The sequence below is a fragment of the Lepus europaeus genome, chromosome 2 (assembly GCF_033115175.1).
Source record: "Lepus europaeus isolate LE1 chromosome 2, mLepTim1.pri, whole genome shotgun sequence".
NCBI lineage: Eukaryota > Metazoa > Chordata > Mammalia > Lagomorpha > Leporidae > Lepus > Lepus europaeus.
Window position 1 is genome coordinate 47,480,675 of NC_084828.1, and position 20,761 is coordinate 47,501,435.

Below are 20,761 nucleotides of genomic sequence, written 5' to 3' on the forward strand. Positions count from 1 at the left end.
TCTGGCATCTGGGAGTTCAGTAGTCACAACATCCCAAGCCAATCTTAACACTTGGTGTCTGGAATGCTAATGATTTGAATCATCCCTTTGCTATCATGCTGTTTCAATCATAGTATCATTGTTCAAACCTATGATTTTTTTTCTTGTCGTTTGCTAATCTTAACTCTGGAACTACAACTTATTTCAAGCAGGTATTCACTGAACATACAAATACAAATGAACCCTTGCCATGGTCTCAGAAGGTCTCAAATTCATCAAACTTGTCTCTGTGGATACTTTTAAGGGACTCAATCTATCTTTCATCTTTCCTTGTTAACCATCTGTAACTATTAAAGGGATCAATATTTGTCAATTTTGTCCCACTTTTAATTGTTAGAATAATTCTAATATTATTTTTGTTACAAGTACACAATATTCCTGTTATATTGATAAGTCACTTCTGACTTGTCTACTCATTATATTGCTTCTTTAACAATTATGTTCAGAAAACTAAAAATTCTTTCAAATGATTTTCTACAATCTTTTATTAAAAAAGAAACTAGGGATTGAGAATATAAAAAAACACACAAAATTTGGCACTTAAACCCGATTGACCTTGAAAAAGACCTTGATCCATATTAGAACATAGGTTTACGCTACTCTGAATTTTTTATTATTTTTGTTTAATACATATTGCCTATCAAGTTGCATAGCTTTTATATTGCATTATGTGAGTTTGAAAGTGAAATTAACATTGCTTATTTGTGTTTCACATCCCAGAGAGCCATAGAATAAATTACAATGTGAAGGTTTTACTGTGTTTCACAAAATTCTTAATCATTTCATGGAATGCTACAACATCTGAAAAGTTCAAGGGATGAGCTTTTCCTCAAAGATCATTTATCTCTGATCTCCTGTGGCCATCAACATCTGCTGAAGCTTTTCTCTCAGTGGCTTTAGATTTAAACTACTGGGGATTAGTATAGATTCTTCCCCTGAGAGTTCTCTTTGATTGCCCTTCACCTTGTCATCTACTGTTGTCTAAAGTGAGTGAGGTTTAGTCCCTGATAAAAGATAGATGCTAAATCCTTTAGCTGAATGATTTATCTCTGTAGTTCCACTTCTGACCTGAGAAGCTAATATTTGCCTCTAGGTTAAACACTCAATTACTTAGAGTTTACTCAGATAAACTCTCCAAAGTCCTTTGTCACTCTAAGTATGACATGACAGAGCTCACAAGCAGGGAATGCGAACTGTGAAACAGCAAAGCATTTCCTAAATCAGCAGGGAAAGCTTTGTATACATAATTAGAGAAACACTTGGGCGGATATGCAATATTAGGCTTCAGTGTCCAGACATTTCAGCAATTACACTCATTCTCTTTAGAAACCAAGACTCGAAGCCCCCTAAACCCGTGGTGAATGAGCTGACTTTAGCTAAGCTCCAGAAATATCGGGCTTTTAGCCAAATGTCTCATTTGGACTGTCTAAACTCATTAAGCTTAGAAAACCAAAGTGCAGGATCTCTCAAGAACAGGTTTACTGTGTGACTCTAACTGCTGTTTCTTGGCAACATGACCAGGGTTTTGGACTCCCTCATCTAATTCTGGATTGGAATTTAGCAATTATGTAGTATTTCTGCCTAGAGAATCCTGAGCTTTTTTATTTGCAACACATTATTCACTTCCATTAACAGAGTGTTCTATGCAACACCTAAGTAACAATAATTAATATTGAAAATGTTAGCCTTTTTGATATCTCCGTAGGTTCTAGAAACTTAAAATTGAAAAAGCTAAGGTTTAAAATTCAGCAAACTATTAAATTATTAAACTATTAAAAATCAGTTAAAATGTGTTATAAAGTCATGTTTTATGTTGCTCTTGCCTTACAGGTTTATGAATGACAAGAACATTGCACAGACAGTTTAAGGAAACTATGCTAAAATTAAATAGGAAGGTCAAATTTGGGCACATAAACCAAGGCTGCTAATTCTTACTAACCTTAAATGGAGCAAGTACCTGAATCTCCTTCTGCACCATTAGTAAGCTATGCGTAGATGAGTACTGGAGGAAACTGGCTCTAAGTTTGGTATTGCAAATATAGGGAACAAACATTAACTTCCGACATTCTCAAGTTTGAATTTGCGGTCCCTTTGCAACTGAGGTTTTAGATACACTTGATGTGCTGTGATTCTGGGATATTTCCAAGCAACTGGAAACTTTTCTTAAATACATAAATATATGGAGGGCTTACTTTTGGTTGTAGACACCACATTAAATAAATGCTCCATTATAACATCTATTTAGATATGGTAAAAAATATCTTCATAAATTATTTGTATAATAACTGGTTTCCTTTTTACAATATTTGAATGTCTACTAGCATTTTGCCAACCAAAATTTAAATTGCCAACTGATTGAAAAGTCAGTGCTTATCAAATGATGTCACTGTAGCAGGAAAAATGTTTGCCAAACCATAACAGCATTAAATCCAAAATTTTGCATACCCCATTGAAGGATGTGTTTGGCAGGTATTTGAAAAGCATATTCATCTTAAGCATTTCCTCCACATATATAAACTGGGGAAGTAATTTATTAACCAAATTTTTTTATAAAAATAATGCTCACCCAGTATTAACTTGAGTTTGTTGAGGTGGGAGAAGAAAATGAGGAATTTTCTTAGTCACAATCAGGAGCAGAAGTGTGCATAAGTTCTGGAAGGAAATACTTGTCAGAAAATCATTGAGTCAAACTCCTCTAGAGTTTTCTTAAAATTTTAGAAAAAGTTATAGCCAGAAGGCTTGCTATGGTTTAGATATTAGTTTGGTGTGCTCCCAAGGTCCATATATTAAAGGCGTGGTCCCCAAATTCCTATGTAATGATAGAAAGAGGATGAAAACTTAATTCATTCATTGTATTTAGAAGTTGAGTGTTTGAGAAGTGACTAGACTGGGTTAGGTTGTTAAGGTGAAGTCCGCATGCCCAAATCATGGGGTTTTAAAATGCTTGGCATAGACAGACATGTACACTCCCTCTTTCTGTGCAATAGTCCACACTGCCTGAGGAGTCTGCCAGCAGAAAAACCATCACCAGAAGCTGACCCAATGGGGCTCGACAGATCTTGGACTGAGACCTACCATGGAGCTTCACTCTCTATAAAGCTAGCTTCTCTAGGATACTACATTATAGTAATTAAAAGCTGTCTAATATTAACTTGGATAAAAGTATACATAGCAGATTTGAGAATGGTGAAAGTTAAGTGCATCTGCTTAGCTTATATAAAAAAATTCCAGATAAATCCTGGTTACAGAAAGAGAGGCAGGGAAAAGGAGAGAGAGATCTTCCAACTGCTGTTTCACTCTCCAGATGATCACAACAGCCAGCACTGGGCCAGGCTGAACTCCATCTGGGTCTCCTGAGTTGATGGCACAGGCCCAAACACATGGGCCATCTTCCATTGTTTTGCAGGCAATTAGCAGGGAGCCAGATCTCAAGTGGAACAGTTGAAACAGAAACTGGCACCTGTATGAGATGCTGGCACTACAGGCAGTGGCTTTACCTGCTGTGCCACAACACAGGCCCCAATGCCATTTTGACCCCACTCTCAGTCATTCAATCAAGAACATTAAGATATCAGAGTTTGGGGTGTAGCTGCAATGCTGCCTCCAATGCTGGCACCCCTATGAGTGTCAGTTCATGTTCCGGCTGTTTCATTCCTATCCAGTTCATAATGGCCCAGGAAAAGCATTGTAAGGTGGCCTAAGTTTTTCGGTCCCTGACCCAAGTGGCAGAACTTGAAGGAGCCCCTGGCTCCTATTTCCTGGGTTTGGCCTGGCCAAGCCCTGGCTGTTGTGACCATTTGGGAAATGAATAAGCTGATGGAAGATCTCTTTCTGTAACTCATTCAAATAAATAAATTTTTTTAAAAAAAAAGACATCAGAGTTTAAATAGCTACATGAGTATATTGGAGAGACAAATCTTATTGTACTAATAACAATATAATATACCTTAGTCCTTAATGTACAACAGATACCCTAGGTCACAAAATTTTTGAAAAGTCATGTTTACTTGAGGACCGGCATTGTAGCACGGCAGGTCTACCTGCTATCTGGGAGGCTACCATCCCATATTGGAGTAGCAATTCCAGTCCCTGTTGCTCTACTTCCCATTCATCTTCCAGCTAATGTGCCTGGGAAGACAGTAGAAGGTGGCCCAAGTACTTGGGTTCCAGCCACCAATGAGAGAGATGCAGATGGAGTTCCTGGTTTCTGGCTTCACCGTTGCCCAGCCTGTACCATCGTGGGCATTTGGGGAGTGAACCAGTGGATGAAAGATGAAGAATCTCACTCTTTCTGTCTCTCCCTATTATTCTGGTACCCTGTCTTCCAAATAAATAAGTTAATGTTAAGGAAAAAAGTCATTTTATCCAAGGACTAGCTACAGGAGATCTTCACACAATGGAGAGTATCCTGGATGCTAAGTCATTGGCAGTCACCATTCTATCTATTTTTTCTACAGTGACATACTTCCAGTTTATTTTATACCATAAGCTTAACCCTGAATGAAGTAAAGACTTCTAAAAAATAGTAAGAAGAAAAAAACATCAACAGTACAGACAAGGGCTATAAACAATGATCAAATCTCAAAATGTCAATTCCACTCTTATATATTACATTTTTTGTACTCTATTAATTACCACAGATCACCTTTCTAGGACTGGCCTATTTTGTTAAGTATAATGGTTTCCAGTTACATCAATTTCATTGCAAAAGAGAACTTTTTTCTATTTTTATGGCTGAGTAGAATTCCATAGTGCATACATACCACATTTTTTACATCCCATCATCAGTTGGTGGACATCTGGGTTGATTCTATATTTAGCTATTATGAATTGAGTTGCAATAAACATGGAATATACACTGATTTCATTTCATTTGGGTAAATTCCCAGGTATGGGATGGCTGGGTCATATGGTAGATCTATTTTCAGGTTTTTGAGTTATCTCCATATTGTCTTCCATGATGGCTGCACCAATTTATTTTCCCAGCAGAAGTGGATTAGGGAACCATTTCCCCCATATACTTGCTAGCATTTGTTGTTTTTTGATTTCTGTGTGATGGCCATTATAACTGGGATAATGTGAAACTTCACTCTGATTTTTTATTTTCATTTTCCTTATGGTTAGTGATACTGAATATTTTTCATGTGTCTGTTGATTGTTTGTATTTCATATTTGAAAATTGTCAGCTCATGTTCTTTGCCCATTTCTTGACTTGATTATTTGTTTTGTTGTTTTTCAATTTCTTGAGCTCTTTATGTATGCTGAATATTAATCTTTTAACTGACGCATAGTGTGCAAACATTCTCTCATTCTATCAGTTGTTTCTTTGTTGAGTGTTACCTTTGCTGTGAAGAAGTTTCTTAACTTGGTATTATCCCATTAGTCTATTTTTGTCCGTATTGCTTGTGATTCTCAGATTGTTTCCCAGAAGTCTTTGCCTGTGCCAATGTCTTACAGTTTTCTAGATGTTTTCCTCTATTATTTTGATAGCATCATGTTGTAAACTTAGATCCTTGATCCATTTTGAGTTGAATTCTTTATAAGATGTAAAGAAGGGGCCTGTTTAATACTTCTGCACATGGAGATACAATTTTCCTAGCACCATTTGTTGAAGAGATTGTCCTTTCCTTCCATTGGTTTACTCTCCATAGCTTTGCCGATCCAAAGCCCTGAGCCAGGAGCTTCTTCCTGGTCTCTTATGGGGGTGTAGGGGCCCAAGCACTTGGACCATCTTCTACTGCCTTCTCAGGCCACAGTAGAGAGCTGGATTGGAAGAGGAGCAGCCGGGACTTAAACGGGCACCCATATGGGATGCCTGCACTGCAGGCAGAGGATTAACTTACTGCACCATGGGGCTGGCCCTATGAATCATGTTTTCTAGATCTAAGAAGAATGTTATTAGTGTTTTGATTGGGATCACATTGAATCTGTAAATTGCTTTCTGTAGTATGTAACTTTGATGAAATTAATACTTCCAATCAATGATCATGGATGACTTTTCCAATTTTTGTGTTTTCTATTTCTTCCTTTAATGTGTTGTAATTTTCATTGTAAGGGTCTTTTCATTTCTTTGGTTAAATTTATTCCAAGGTATTTAAGCTTTTTTTTTATGTGGCTATTGTTAATTGCTGATCTTACAAGTTCTTTGTCAGCTATGCCATTTTTTGTGTATACAAAAGCTACTGATTTCTTTGTATTGTTTTTATATCCTGCAACTTCACCAAACTCTCTTATGTATTTCCATAGTTTCTTAATGGAGTCTTTTGGTTCCCCTATATATAGAATCATGTCATTTGCAAATAGGAATAATTTGACTTCCTCCTTCCCAATTGGAATTACTTTTATTTGTCTAATGGCTTTGGATAAAACTTACAGGACTAAATTGAATAACAATGTTGAAAGAGGTCATCCTGGTGCTGCACCCATGTGGGAGTCCTGGAAAAAGCTTCTGGCTACTGGCTTTCAATTGGCCCATCTCCAGTTATTGTGAACATCTGTGGAATGAACCAGCAGATGAAAGACCTCTCTCTCTTCCTCCTCTCTCCCTCTCTCTATCTGTAACTACCTGTCAGATAAACAAAATCTTAAAAAAAGAAGAAAGTGGGCATCCTTCTCTGGAACCGGATGTTTGTAGAAATGCATGCAACTTTTCCACATTCAATGTGATGCTGTCTGTGGGTTTTTCAAATAGTGCCTTGATTGTGCTGAGGAATGTTACTTCTATACCTAATTTACTTAAGATTTTTTTCATAAAATGATGTTGTATTATATAAAATGCTTTCTCTGCATCTATTGAAATAATCATATAGGTTTTATTATTCAATTTGTTAATGTGGTGAATCACAGTTATTGATTTGTGTATGATTTGTGTATGATGAACGTGTGATTTGGTACTCCTGAATACCAGGGATAAATCCCTGTTTCTCTGGTGAATGATTTTTCAGAAGTGTTTTTGGATTCAATTATTTAGTATTTTGTTGGAGATTTTTGCACCTATGTTCATCAGTAATATTGATACATAGTTCTCTTTTTTTGTTTTATCTTTTTCTAGTTTTGGAATTAAGATGGTACTTCCCTCATAGAAGGAGTTTGGGAGGATGCACTCCCATGCAATTATTTTGAATAGTCTGAGAAACACTGGAATTAGTTCTTTAAAAGATTGGTAGCATTCAGCAGTGAAGTCATCTGGTCCTAGGGTTTTCTTTGTTTGGAATGTCTTTTATTACTGATTCATCTCCATTTTGATTATTGTGCTATTTATGTTTTCTGTCTTCATGTCTCAATTTTGGTGACTGTATGTGTCCAGGAATCTATCCATTTCTTCTATGTTTTCTAATTTTTCATAATATAGCTCTTTAGCAATTCCTAGTGATTCTGTTTACTTCTGTGTGTCTGTTGTTACATCTCCTTTTTCTTCTCTTCTTTTACTGATTTGTGTCTTTTCCTTCTTTATTTTTTTTGGTTAGTTGGCCATTGGTGTATCAATGTTGCTCATTTTTCAAAACAGCTCTTCATTTCACTGATATTTTGTATATTTTTCTTTGTTTTAATTTAGGTTATTACTTTAATTTTTTTTTGTTCCTCCTATTTCTTTTGGGTTTGGCTTGTTGTTGTTTTTCTAGGACCTTGAGATTCAATGATAGATCATTTATTTCATGCCTTTCCAATTTCTTAATGTAAGCACTAATTGCTATGAAATTCCCTCTTCACACTGCTTTTGCTGTATCCCATTATGTTGTGTTGTCATCTTCATTTGTTTCCAGAATTTTTAAAAAAAAATTTTCTGTGATTCATTATTTATTCAGTATCATGTTGTTCAATTTCCATGCATTTTCATATTTTAGAGTTTCTTAAATTGTTAACTTACAGCTTCATTCCATTGTGATCAGAAAAGACATATGGTATGATTCATTTTTTTCTTTAATTTTCTAACTTGCTTTATAGCTAACCTGGACTAGAGAAAGTTCCATGCACTGATAAAAAGAATGTGTATTCTGCAACTGTGAGATAACATGGTCTGTAGATATAAACTAGGTCTATTTGTTACATAGTATGGATTAGTTATGTTGTTTTCTTATTGATTTTCTATCTGGTTTATCTGTCCGTTGATGAAAGTGGAGTGTTGTTGTATGGAGTCTAGCCTCTCTTTAAATCCATTAACATTTTCTAAAATAACCAGGTGCTCTACAATTGGGTTGGGTGCATATACATTTACTATAGTCACATCTTCCTGTTGAATTGATCCCTTAGTCATTATTTAACATTCTTCTTTGTCTTTTTTTATTTTTTTTAATTAAACTTTTATTTAATGAATATAAATTTCCAAACTACAGCTTATGGGTTACAATGGCTTCCCCCTCCCAAAACTTCCCTCCCACCCACAACCCTCCCCTTTCCCGCTCCCTCTCCCCTTCCAATCACATCATGATTCATTTTCTATTCTCTTTATATACAGAAGATCAGTTTAGTATATATTAGGTAACAATTTCAACAGTTTGCCGCCATATAGCAACACATAGTGAAAAAAAAATACTGTTGGAGTACTAGTTATAGCATTAAATAAGAGTGTACAGCACATTAAAGACAGAGATCCTACATAATATTTTTTTAAAAAAATTAATTAATTTTCTATGCCATTTCCAATTTAACACCAGGGTTTTTTTTTTTTTTTCATTTCCAATTATCTTTAAATACAGAAGATCGATTCAGTATATAATTAGTAAAGATCACATAAGTGAGAGAGAGAGACAGAAAGGTCTTCCTTTGCCGTTGGTTGGTTCAGCCTCCAATGGCCGCTGCGGCTGGCGTGCTGTGGCCGGCACACCGCGCTGATCCGATGACAGGAGCCAGGTGCTTCTCCTGGTCTCCCATGGGGTGCAGAGCCCAAGCACTTGGCATTGGCACCCCAGGTTCTAGTCCCAGTCGGGGCGCAGGATTCTGTCCCAGTTGCTCCTCTTCCAGTCCAGCTCTCTGCTGTGGCCCGGGAGTGCAGTGGAGGATGGCCCAAGTCCTTGGGCCCTGCACCCCATGGGAGACCATGAGAAGCACCTGGCTCCTGGCTTTGGAGCAGCACAGTGCGCCAGTCGCAGCGCGCTGGCCGCAGCAGCCATTGGAGGGTGAACCAACAGTAAAGGAAGACCTTTCTCGCTATCTCTCTCCCTCACTGTCCACTCTGCCTGTCAAAAAATAAATAAATAAAAAATTAAAAAAATTTTTAGCCGGCGCCGTGGCTCAACAGGCTAATCCTCCGCCTAGCAGCGCCGGCACACCGGGTTCTAGTCCCGGTCGGGGCACCGTATTCTGTCCCGGTTGCCTCTCTTCCAGGCCAGCTCTCTGCTGTGGCCAGGGCGTGCAGTGGAGGATGGCCCAAGTCCTTGGGCCCTGCACCCCATGGGAGACCAGGAGAAGCACCTGGCTCCTGGCCTCGGATCAGCGTGGTGTGCCAGCCGCGGCAGCTATTGGAGGGTGAACCAACGGCAAAGGAAGACCTTTCTCTGTCTCTCTCTCTCTCACTGTCCACTCTGTCTGTCCAAAAAAAAAAAAAAAAAAAAAAAAAAAAAAAAAAAATTTAAAAATTAGAGAATCTAGGACATTCATTCACGATTATTACTGATAAGTAACAACTTGGTGCTACCATTATTCCATAAATGTTTGTATTGTTTGCTTTAGATTTCCTTTGTACTTTTACTAGGAGATTTTCTGCCTTCACATTATTTCATAATGATGACTATATCTTTCTGTGTTTCTGAATGTACTACATCCTTAAACATGATTTGTAAGGCTGTACCAGTGGTGACAAATCCCTTCAATTTATATTTGTTTTGGGATATCTTTATTTCTCATTTTTGAACTTGAAATATATCTCTCTATTCTCTTTTGATCTGTAGGGTTTCTATTCCGAATTCAGCTGTTAGTCTAATTGGAGATCTTCTGTAGGTAACCTTGTGTTTCTCTCACACACATTTTAGAATCTTTTCTTTATGTTTTGATGTTGAAAGTTTTACCATTAACTGTTGTGGTGAAAAATCTTTACTTATTTTGTCTAGTAGGAGTTCTATGTCCTTCCTGTACTTTTTTGTCACTTCTTTTTCTCCAAATTAAGATTTTTTCTGCTATTATTTTGCTGAGTGGGCCTTCTAATCCATTCTCTCCATGCCTTCAGAAACTACTAAAGCATGTATATTCGGTTGTTTAATAGTATCCTTTAAATCTTTAACACTATTTTCAGTTTTTGTAAAGATTTTTATTTTCATTTTGTCTGATAGATTTTTCCAAGAGTTTGTCTTCTTGCTTGGACATTCTTTCTTCTGCTTCATCAAGTCTGTTTTTGAGGCTTTCCACTGTATTTTCTATTTGACATATTGAATTCTTCATTTCTAAATATTTCACTTTGATTTCTCTGCAATATCTCAATCTCTTGGCAAAATTTTTCATCTATATTGTGTATGCATTTCTTTGTCACGAATTTACTTCTATGTACTTCTGAGTAATAATATAATCATCTTTTGAATTCATTTTCAGGTTTTTCATAAAGCTCTGTCTTCACATTCTAATATTGAGGTGTGGTGTTCCTTTTGGGAAGTGATATTGTCTTCCTTGTTTTTTGTGTCTTGTATTTCTGAGTTTGTTTTTAGGTATTTGTGGAAGCACTTGTTGGTTTTCTCCTCTGGTGGATTTTATCTTGGAACCCTGCCTCTTTGGCTTAGTGGAATGCCTGCTCCTTCAGTGGATATCCACAAGTGTGTGGTGGGTACTCTGGTCAGTGCTCAGGCATGTGGTGAGAATCCAATGTGACACTTAAGTTGGGTGTGGTAGATCCCTTCTATTGTCAGTGAGGGGGAGGTTATGATCACATCCATTGATGTAATCACAACCTAAGCTTCTCTCTAACAAGGTGATCAATGCCTGGTGTTAGCTCATAGTGACTACAACCCCTACTCATGCTGGCACATCAACCACACAAAGGAGATGTGTGGTCTTCAGTGTGAGTGCCAAACCCTCTGCAATGACCTAGCCCAGGCAATCAGTAAGCTCTGAGACTCTGATGTCAGACACAGTGGTTTTCCACAGATCCAGTTACACTCCACAACCTATTGTGCTGTCACAGGATTTCCACACAAGGTGCACAAGGCACCCGCAGTCACAGACTACTTAAGATCCACTCGATCTCTGCCCTATCCACAGAAAGAAAAGAGGCATTTCCAGAGCCAGGTGCTCCTCCTTGGCAGTTTGAGCCTCAGAGCCTGTGATAAAATGGGGGGATGGGAACGCCTCACAGTTCTAAGTTGTTGTTCACCCCACTGTCAACCCTCCAGCCAGACTCAATCAGTGGGGAACTCAGATTTATCTGTCTGATAAAATCTCCTAGTCCTACATGTGTGAGAGCTGCCACAACTTTACTGGCATTACGATAGTGCTTTCTTTCTGTGGGCTCACTTGTTGAGGGAAGAGGAGAAAGATATGTGCTTTTCTCTCACTAGGTTAAGTGGATACTCTGCCCCCAACTAGGGCTTCAGGCCAGACTCAAAGTCAGCAGGATCCACAATGTTCTCCTTCAGACATTGTCACCAGTGACACTGGCTGCCACAGTCTGCCCTCAGCTTGCTCTCAGCAGCGGATGTCTCCTCCAGCCCCTGGCTGGGGCAGTCACAGATAGTATCTCTTGCTTGTTGCTATGTGTTTGTGCGGTTCGCACTGCCCCATGGTGTCTCTTCTTTCTGTAGAATTTCCACTGAAAACTTCTCTCCGACTCTCCCTGGAAATGCACTTCCACTGCTTTTCTTTTATTATCTTTCCCTGGTCAAAACCAGCTTGTCTTTTCCCTGTTTGGCCATCTTGGAATCTCCAAATCCTATGTTTTGTTTTCGCTTTTGAAAGGACATTATTGATAATCTGCATGATACATATATTTTGAAAAACTAGATTCAAATTAATTGAAAATGTACTGTATATTTACAAATGTTCAAAATTATTCAAGATTTGCAGTAAAATCTGTAAAACTAAGTTTATAAAACAATGTCATAGTCTCACTTGGCAGAATTTCACACTGGTTACAACAAATGAAGTGTACACAGGAGAGGTGGAAAGTCACCTTCCTATTTCAAACTCATGAGAATCCCAAAATCAAGGAAGAATGGCAGTTACCCTGATGGACATTCCAGTCCAACAGGATTATTAAACAGTAGGCGGACCATAGATAATGGGCTGATCCACTCTGTGGGGAAGATTCCCAAATATTACAATGATTTCATATTGGATCAGGATGTTCTTATAATAAGTTTACCAAAAACAAAAACCAGGTAGGTAAAAAGTATTCCAAGAAAAACAGTAGCAGCATATCTTTAAGAAGACAGCATGGGAGGCTGATGTGTGGCACAATCATTAAGAATCTACTTGGAATGCTAGTGTCCCATAGTAGAGTTCCTCCCTGGCTTTCTGTCCTAACTCTATTTCTGTTGCCAGCTCCCTGCTGATGTACTCTCTGGGAGGTAGAAAGTAATGACTCAAGTCCTGACTCTCAACTTACCATTTTATTTTTGGAGCTGAGCTAAACAGCCTGCACAGCAACCTGGATGTAGAGAATGAATGTTTTCTAAAGCTAATTGTTTCTTGAATATTGAATAAATTCTGGGATTAAATGTGAACTGTTTAGGGGCTTCAACAACAGAACTGGGCAAAGATAAACCCACTCATTCACATTTTCTTTTGAATAAAATATTCATATTAGCTAGTTTTTTTCTTTAGAATGAGTTTTATGGGCATCATATATTAAAATGTGAATGAAGAGTTTTTAATTTGTAATTTAAGTAAATATATTTATTTTTAATTATGACCTTAGGTAGATTCTGGCCAGCAAGAGTTGATCAATAGAGACATGTAAGTTAAAGAAGGAAGCATTTAACATTTTGCAAAAAGTTTTGACTATTGTGACAATTGACTGCCATTTATTTACTCTTTATGTGTTCAAAAGAAAATGAAAAAACAAGTCTTATTTCCCCTTGGATAGGGGTGGGAACTCAAGCCCTGATGTAATTCTATCTAGAATTCTGACAGACCTAAGTGGCAAACAAGTAAAATAACCATAACCTATGTCTACCAAAGTATGAAATATTACATGAAGACACTTCAGACAATTTTTGGAGAAATGAAATTAAAATATAAATTTGTACAAATCTAAAGATTTTTTGAAATGCATGCATAGCTTTTTCATAATATAATTTCCATGTATTTTTTGAAAAAACTTCTCATATACCTGGATTTTGAATTTTTTGTACCAAAATAAATTAATGTTTGAAGACATTTTAAAATAAAAATTGAATCAACATGTAATATTTATAAACTTTTGGGAAGCCATGCAATATTTCAGCAGTGTAATCAAGTTAGGAAATCTTTATCTATATGTTTGATGCCAACAAGCTCCTCTCTTCCAGTTCTTTATACAGCATATAATTCATTACTGTGAACTATACTTACTCCATTGTATTGTAAACATGAAAACCTATTATTTTTCCTTTTTTTAAGATTTTTTAAATTTTTAAATTAGTTTTTAATAGATTCAATATAGTTCATAGGTCCATTTCTAAGAATATAATGATATTCCCTTCCTCCATTCCTCCTTCCCTCCTATCCCACCCCTATGGGAACCTATTATTTCTAACTAATTGTGTTTTGGTACCACTTACCCAACCTCCCTCCAACCCTCTTCTTTTCCAACCTTTCCCAAGCTCTAGTAATCACTATTTTAAGTTTCATGATAACTTTTTATACTTCAACATATGACAGAAAATATGCACTGTTCATCTTTCTGTGTCTGGCTTATTTTGCCTAAGTTAATAACTTACAGTTTCATTAGTTTCATGTATTTTACTGCAAATGACAGGATTTCATTCATTTAATGGTTAAATAATATTTCATTGGAAAAAAAATATATATATATATTGCATTTTCTTTATCCAACAGTACACATATAGGTTGATTCTATATCTTGGATGTTGTGAATAGCTGCAATGAAAATGACATGGTGGCTAGTTTTTGATAGGCTGATTTAATTTCTTTCGAATGAATACTCAAAGGTGGGATAGTTGGGTCATGCAGTAGATATATTTTTGGCTTTCTGAGGAGCCTCTGTATTGTTCTCTACAATGATGGCTCAAATGTGCATTCTATCCAACAGTTTATAAACGTCCCCTTTGTTATTTTTTGATAATAGTCATTTTAACAATGGTGAAATAAATTATCTCACTATGGTTATGATATGCATTTCTCTGGTGGCTAATGGCACTGAGTATTTATGGGTATGTTTGTTGGTATATGATATTTATCCTTCATTCTATTAATGTAATGTGTTGCATTTATTAATGTGGATATGTTGGAACCATCCTTGCATCCCTGCAATAAATCCTACTAAGTCATGGTGAATGATCTTTTTGAGTGTTGCTGGATTGGACTTGATAGTGTTTTGTTGACAATTTTTGTATTTGTGTTCTTCAAGGAGGTTGGTTCAGAGTCTTTTTGCTGCATCGTTTCTAGTTTGAAGTTGAAGTAATTCTGGCTTTAAAGAATTAGTTTGAAAGATTTCCCTTCCTTTCACGTTTTCAAAATTATTTGAGAACAACTGGTGTCAGTTCTTCCTTACAATTTTGGAAGTACTCAGTGGTAAAGTTATCTTGTCTAGGCTTTCAGTTATCGGGAGACTTTATTTCTGATTCATTATCACTCATTATTGGTCTATTCTCATTTTCTATATTTCATGATTCAATTCTAGTAAATTTTATGTGTCAGAAAGTTATTGATTCTACATTATTGAATTTGTTGAGTATTTTTCATAAAATTCTCTAATGATCCTTTGTATGTCTACAGTATCAGTTATAATATTTCCTTTTCTTCATTGATTTTATTTATCTGAGTCTTCTATTTTATTCCTCTGTTGGTCTTGATAACAGTTTGTCAATTTTGTTTATGTTTTCAAGAACCAACTTTTCAGTTCATTAAACTTTCAGATCTTTTAAGACTGTACTTCATCTATTTCTGCCCTAATATGTGTTACTTCTTTCTTTCTTTCAAATAATTTTGTGTTTGGGTTATTTTTGCTTTTGTATGTCTTTGAGATAAATCCATTTGTTTGTTTATTTGAGATCTTTCTATTTGTTTTGGTAAACACTGTTGCTATAATCTTACCTAAGCACCTCTTTTGCTGTATTTCATAAGTGTTTTATGTTGTGTTTCCATCTTTCAAAAGATTTATTTATTTATTTAAAAGATAGAGTCACAGAGAGAGAGGGAGAGGCATAGAGAAAAAGATCTCCCATCAGCTAGTTCATGTCCCAAATGATCACAGTAGCCAGGGGTGGGCCAGGCCAAGCCAGGAGCTTCATCTGTGTCTCCCACTTGGGTGGCAATAGATAAAAGCACTTGGGCCATCTTCTGCTGTTTTCCCAGGCCCATTAGCAGGGAGCTGCATTGGAAGTGTAGCAGCTCAGACTCAAACTGATGCCTATTTGGGATGCCAGTGTGGCAGGAGTGGCTTAGTTGTCTGCTCCACAACATCAGCCCTGTGCTTCAATTTTTGTTTGTTTCAAGGAATATTTTTCATTTCCCCTCTGGTTTATTCAGTGTTTGATTGTTCATTCTCAAGCATGTTCATAAATTTCCATAAAATTATTTGTTGTTGATTCCTAGTTTAATTTCTTTGTTGTCAGAAAACATAGTATGATTTTTTTCTTTGGAATTATCTGAGACTTATTTTTGGTTGAATATATGGTTTATTCTAGATAATTTTTCACGTGATTATGAAAAGAATACATATTCTGCATTTGTTGAGTGCAAGGTTCAGTAAATGTCTCTTAGACCCTTTTGGCCTATAGTACAATTTTACCCTGATGTTTCTTTATGTTTTATTTGGCTGATCTGCCCATTGATGAAATTCACTGTGAAGTCTCCCACCACTCATATAGTATTATGACTTATCTATCCCTGTACTTCTACTAATATTTGTTTTGAATACTGGATGCTCTAGCATTAGGTGTGTATATATTTCCAATAATGTGTACTTGTTGATTTAATGTATTGAACATTATATAGTTGCCTTTTTTCCTATTTGTCTTAAAGCCTATATTTACTGATATAAATACAGCTACTTCCACTTGTTTTTGGTTTCTGTTTGCATGGGATTCTTTATCTCTCTTTTCACTTTTATTTTGTGTATCTTTACTAGTGAAATGTGTTCCTTGTAGTATCATTGTGCCTACTATTTTCTATCTCTTTAATCAGTATGTGTCCTTTAATTAGAGTATTTAATCCATTTACATTTGAAGTTATTATTTATGAATATTAACAGTTAATCATTTAAATTTTTTTCCGTTTATTTTCTCTTCTTTTTTAATAGGATTATACTTTTCACATGTTTTCATGATGTTAATTATTTTTCTGCTTCAGTATATGGGATTACCCTAAGAATCTTTTATAAGGCTGGTCTGATGGTGATGACTTTTTTTTTTTTACTTGTCTTGGGATGTTTTGCTTTTATATTTATGAAAGATAGTTTTGTTAGTTATAGTATTCTTGGTTGGCATTTTTTCTTTCAGAATTCTTTTTTTTTTTTTTTTTTTTTTGACAGGCAGAGTGGATAATGAGAGAGAGAGAGACAGAGACAAAGGTCTTCCTTTTTGCCATTGGTTCACCCTCCAATGGCCGCTGCGGCCGGCGCATCTCGCTGATCCGAAGCCAGGAGCCAGGTGCTTCTCCTGGTCTCCCATGCGGGTGCAGGGCCCAAGCACTTGGGCCATCCTCCACTGCACACCCGGGCCACGGCAGAGAGCTGGCCTGGAAGAGGGGCAACCGGGATAGAATCCAGCGCCCCAACCGGGACTAGAACCTGGTGTGCCAGCGCTGCAAGGTGGAGGATTAGCCTGTTTAGCCACGGCGCTGGCCTCAGAATTCTATGTATATCATTCTATTCCCCCCTGTCCTATAAAGATTCTGCTAAGAAATATGGCATTACTCTAATGGGGTTTCCTGTGAATGTGACTTGGTCTTTTAGATTTTAGAATTCTCATTTTGTATTTTTGAGAATTTGATTCTAATTTGTTTCACTGAGGAATTTTTGATCTTGTTCTATGGAGCTGTATGAACCTCCCACATACATACATGTTCATATCTTTCCCTAAAATGTTGAATGTTTCAACAATTGCATTTTTAATATATTTTCTATTTTTTCTTTTCTCCAATTTGAATATTTGCTTGCTTCGTTATTTTACATAGGTCTAGGATTCTGTCCTCATTTTAAAAAATATTTTTCTTTCTTCCTTCCTTCCTTCCTTTTTTTCTTCCTTCCTTCCTCCCTTCCTTCCTTCCTTCCTTCTTTCCTTGCTTCCTTCCTTCTTTCTTTGCTTTCTTCTTTCCTTCCTTCCTCCCTTCCTTCTACTTGCTTTTCTGACTGACATATTTCAAAAGAGCCATCTTTACATTCAGATATTATTTATTCTACTTGATCTAATGTGCTGTTAAACTTTGCACTGTATTTTTTTTTATTTGAGTTGTTCATTTCTAGGACTTGTTTCCTTTTTAAGATTTCTCTTTGCTGAATTCCCATTCATTTCATGCATTATTTGCCTGATTTCATTTAACTGTATCCTCTTGTCTCTGTGTATCTTTATAATCATGCTTCTGATTTCTTTGCCAATCATTCCCTTAATCTTTTTTTCTTTTGAGTCTCTTAGTAAAATATGATTGTATTCCTTTGGGGGAGGCAAACTATTGGCTTGCTTTTTCATACTTTCTATATTCCTCTATTGGTATTTGCACACTTGGTTGGTTAACTGTTTTTGTCACAATATTCACAAGCAGCTTTTGTGATAAATTACTTCTTCCTGAGGATCTGTCTTTGAGTATCAGTTTGGTGGGCTATTTTGGCTTTAGTTCTAGTTAAATGATGTGTTATAATCTGTGTCTATTTTTCTTGCTTTATAATCAATTACAGCAGCAGTGGGGGCTTGGGCACCTGTCTTAGTCCCAGATCTTAGTGTTGGTGTTGGCCTACACAGCATTGTCCGGCATTGTGGGGCCTCCTTCTCTCGGTCCACAGTGGCTGGGATCACGGGAGCCCAGAATCCTGCAATTATTATTTTCATTTCCTTGTTTAATAGGAGCATGAATGGAGTCATTGTAGCTCAGATCCAATGTATAACAGTGGCACAGTGATCCCCTCAGTGTCAGCCCCAGGTTTCTATGAAATGTATTGGAACATGCCTATCTTTTCTTTCTCCAAGTAAACAATTATTGTCTGGGCACCAGGCTACCTGGAGTTGGAGTAGAAATGGAGGGTACAGTCCTGTGGTCTCTGCATTCAATAACAGGTGATACTGACCGTTATATAAGTCCAATGGACTTGGGCTGGTGTCTTCATTTGGGAGGGCAACAGGTTCAAGGGCTCCATACATAGACACAGGTACTGGCCTTGGAATTGGACTCGTTATTATCGGCCCACTGTTGATTTTACTAGGTCCAAGATGAAATTCTTTGCTCACTTTTGTGTCCTACGCCTCAGTAGCTGGAGTATTGCTCCTTAATGTTTGTCCCTTGTCGGAGGAGGTATAGGAAGGGAATCCTTTGGCTTCACAAATAGACACCAACCTTTGTTGCATCTGAGTCTCACAGTAATAGGTCCCTGTGCTGTCTTACGGGAGCATGCCAGGCTCACGTGAAGCTGGGAATGATACAGACTGAAACACATGTATGTTTTATCAAGGCATAGGTCTCTACCTAGTGTCAGGGCAGTTGTAAATGCTCTTGCTGTGAGTACTGGGCTGGTGATCTGAGCTTTTGGTCCATATGTGGTTCTGGGTCTCACCACAGCAGGTCTAGCACTAAACCTCAAGGCGAAGCCCTGAACTTATTTCCCTGCCATTCTCTGCTGTGACTGAAGTCTTACTTCCTACTGTCTGTCCAAGGTTGAGGAAAGGGTAAGAGGCCATCCTTTGACTCCCCAGATGAAGGTTAAGCTGAGTCGCACTTGGGTCTCACAGTCACTGGGCGCTTGTCAGTCCTACATGAGGCTGAGTGATATAGGCTGAAAGAACACCAGAGCGCAGGTCTTCTTGTGAGGCCAGTGAAGAACTACCTGGAGACTGCACCTGTAAGCGCTGCTCAGAACTTTATTTTGTGCTGAGTCTCACTGCAGCAGGCCTGGCATTGAGCCTCAAGGAAGGTTTTTAATCATGCTGTCCCATTTAGCGCCCCAGTGGCTGGAATCTTGCTTCTCTGTCAGCAGAGCTAGGGGAGGGATGGTGGAGGTGGTCCCTTAGGGACCTGCCTATGGCGGGTACAAAGATTCAGTATATAGCTACTGGCCTTGGAGTAGGTGTTGTGGTACGTGTCTGGCTCCAGATTTCACTGTCACCAGTCTGGTACTGGGTTTCAAATCTAATGTCTGAACTTAATTCCCTCTACCTTTTCCAAGGGGAAGGCGCCATATCTCTGTCCACATTGCATTTCTTGTAGCTGGGAGACGTGTGACATGAACAACTCTCCTCTTCCTGCTTTATCCAGTGCATCTTTCTTATTGTTATACTCAAAGTGAGCACTAGCATCTCTCTTCTCTTGTGTGGTTGGCTTAGTGCAGGAATAGCTGCTCAGTTGGTGTCTCTGTGGGGATACAATTGCTGGTGCATCTTATTCAGCCTCTGTCATGTTCTTCCTCTTCTCATCTATGCTTTAAGATGCATTGGGTGAAATATGAGTGAAGGATTGTGAAGCTTCCAGGCACTCTCTGGATTGGAAGCTTCTATGTGTGCAGTTGTCTGCAAGCTACATTTACAACTAGTTTAGAAGAAACCTCTCGGGCCGGCACCGCGGCTCAATAGGCTAATCCTCCGCCTGCGGCGCCAGCACCCCGGGTCCTAGTCCGGGTTGGGGCGCCGAATTCTATCCCAGTTGCTCCTCTTCCTGTCCAGCTCTCTGCTGTGGCCCGGGAAGGCAGTGGAGGATGGCCCAAGTGCTTGGGCCCTGCACCCGCATGGGAGACCATGAGAAGCACCTGGCTCTTGGCTTTGGATCAGCACGGTGCACCAGCTGCAGCAGCCATTGGGGGGTGAACCAACGGAAAAGGAAGACCTCTCTCTCTGTCTCTCTCTCTCACTGTCCACTCTGCCTGTCAAAAAAAAAAAAAAAAAAAAAAGAAGAAGAAGAAGAAGAAGAAGAAGAAGAATCATCTCAGCATTCATTGTTAGCACTGCCAGGGCTCTAGACTTTTCTCTTGAATTCTATGGAAGTGTAACTTGGGTCAGTGCAAGCAGCCCACTACACTGGATCTCAATCAGTTTACTTTAAGTACTCAAGCCTGTTGGGAGGATAAACTTATATTTTAATTACATTTTCACACAAACTTTTTGATGTATTCTTATAGTGCGTGGGCTTTGTGATTTTAGCAGTGACAGCTCTGAAATGGAGCCAGAATACATTCCCAAAATAGCACAGTGAGCAAATAGTCATAATGGATTTTCAAGAACTAATAAAATCAAAGTTAAAGAAAGTGAAAAGGATTATTCAGTAGCTTTCAGAAATTGTTAAATTGAATAGTTTGAAGTTGTATTCTAACACCTTTCTCTGTATATGTGTATATATGTGTTTGTATGTCTGTATTTTTATTTTTATCAGGCCTCAATGATTGTAAAACACATTAGAAAGAGAAGAGAATTAAAAATTTAAGTGTTTTCTTTAAGATAAT

General features: G+C 37.7%; 1 protein-coding gene across 1 annotated transcript in view; it reads left to right on the top strand.

The window, feature by feature from the left end:
* EPHA3 (EPH receptor A3) overlaps positions 1 to 20,761 on the top strand; it is a 397,092-nt gene that overhangs the window by 346,248 nt on the left and 30,083 nt on the right. The gene's annotated exons all lie outside the window — the stretch shown is intronic.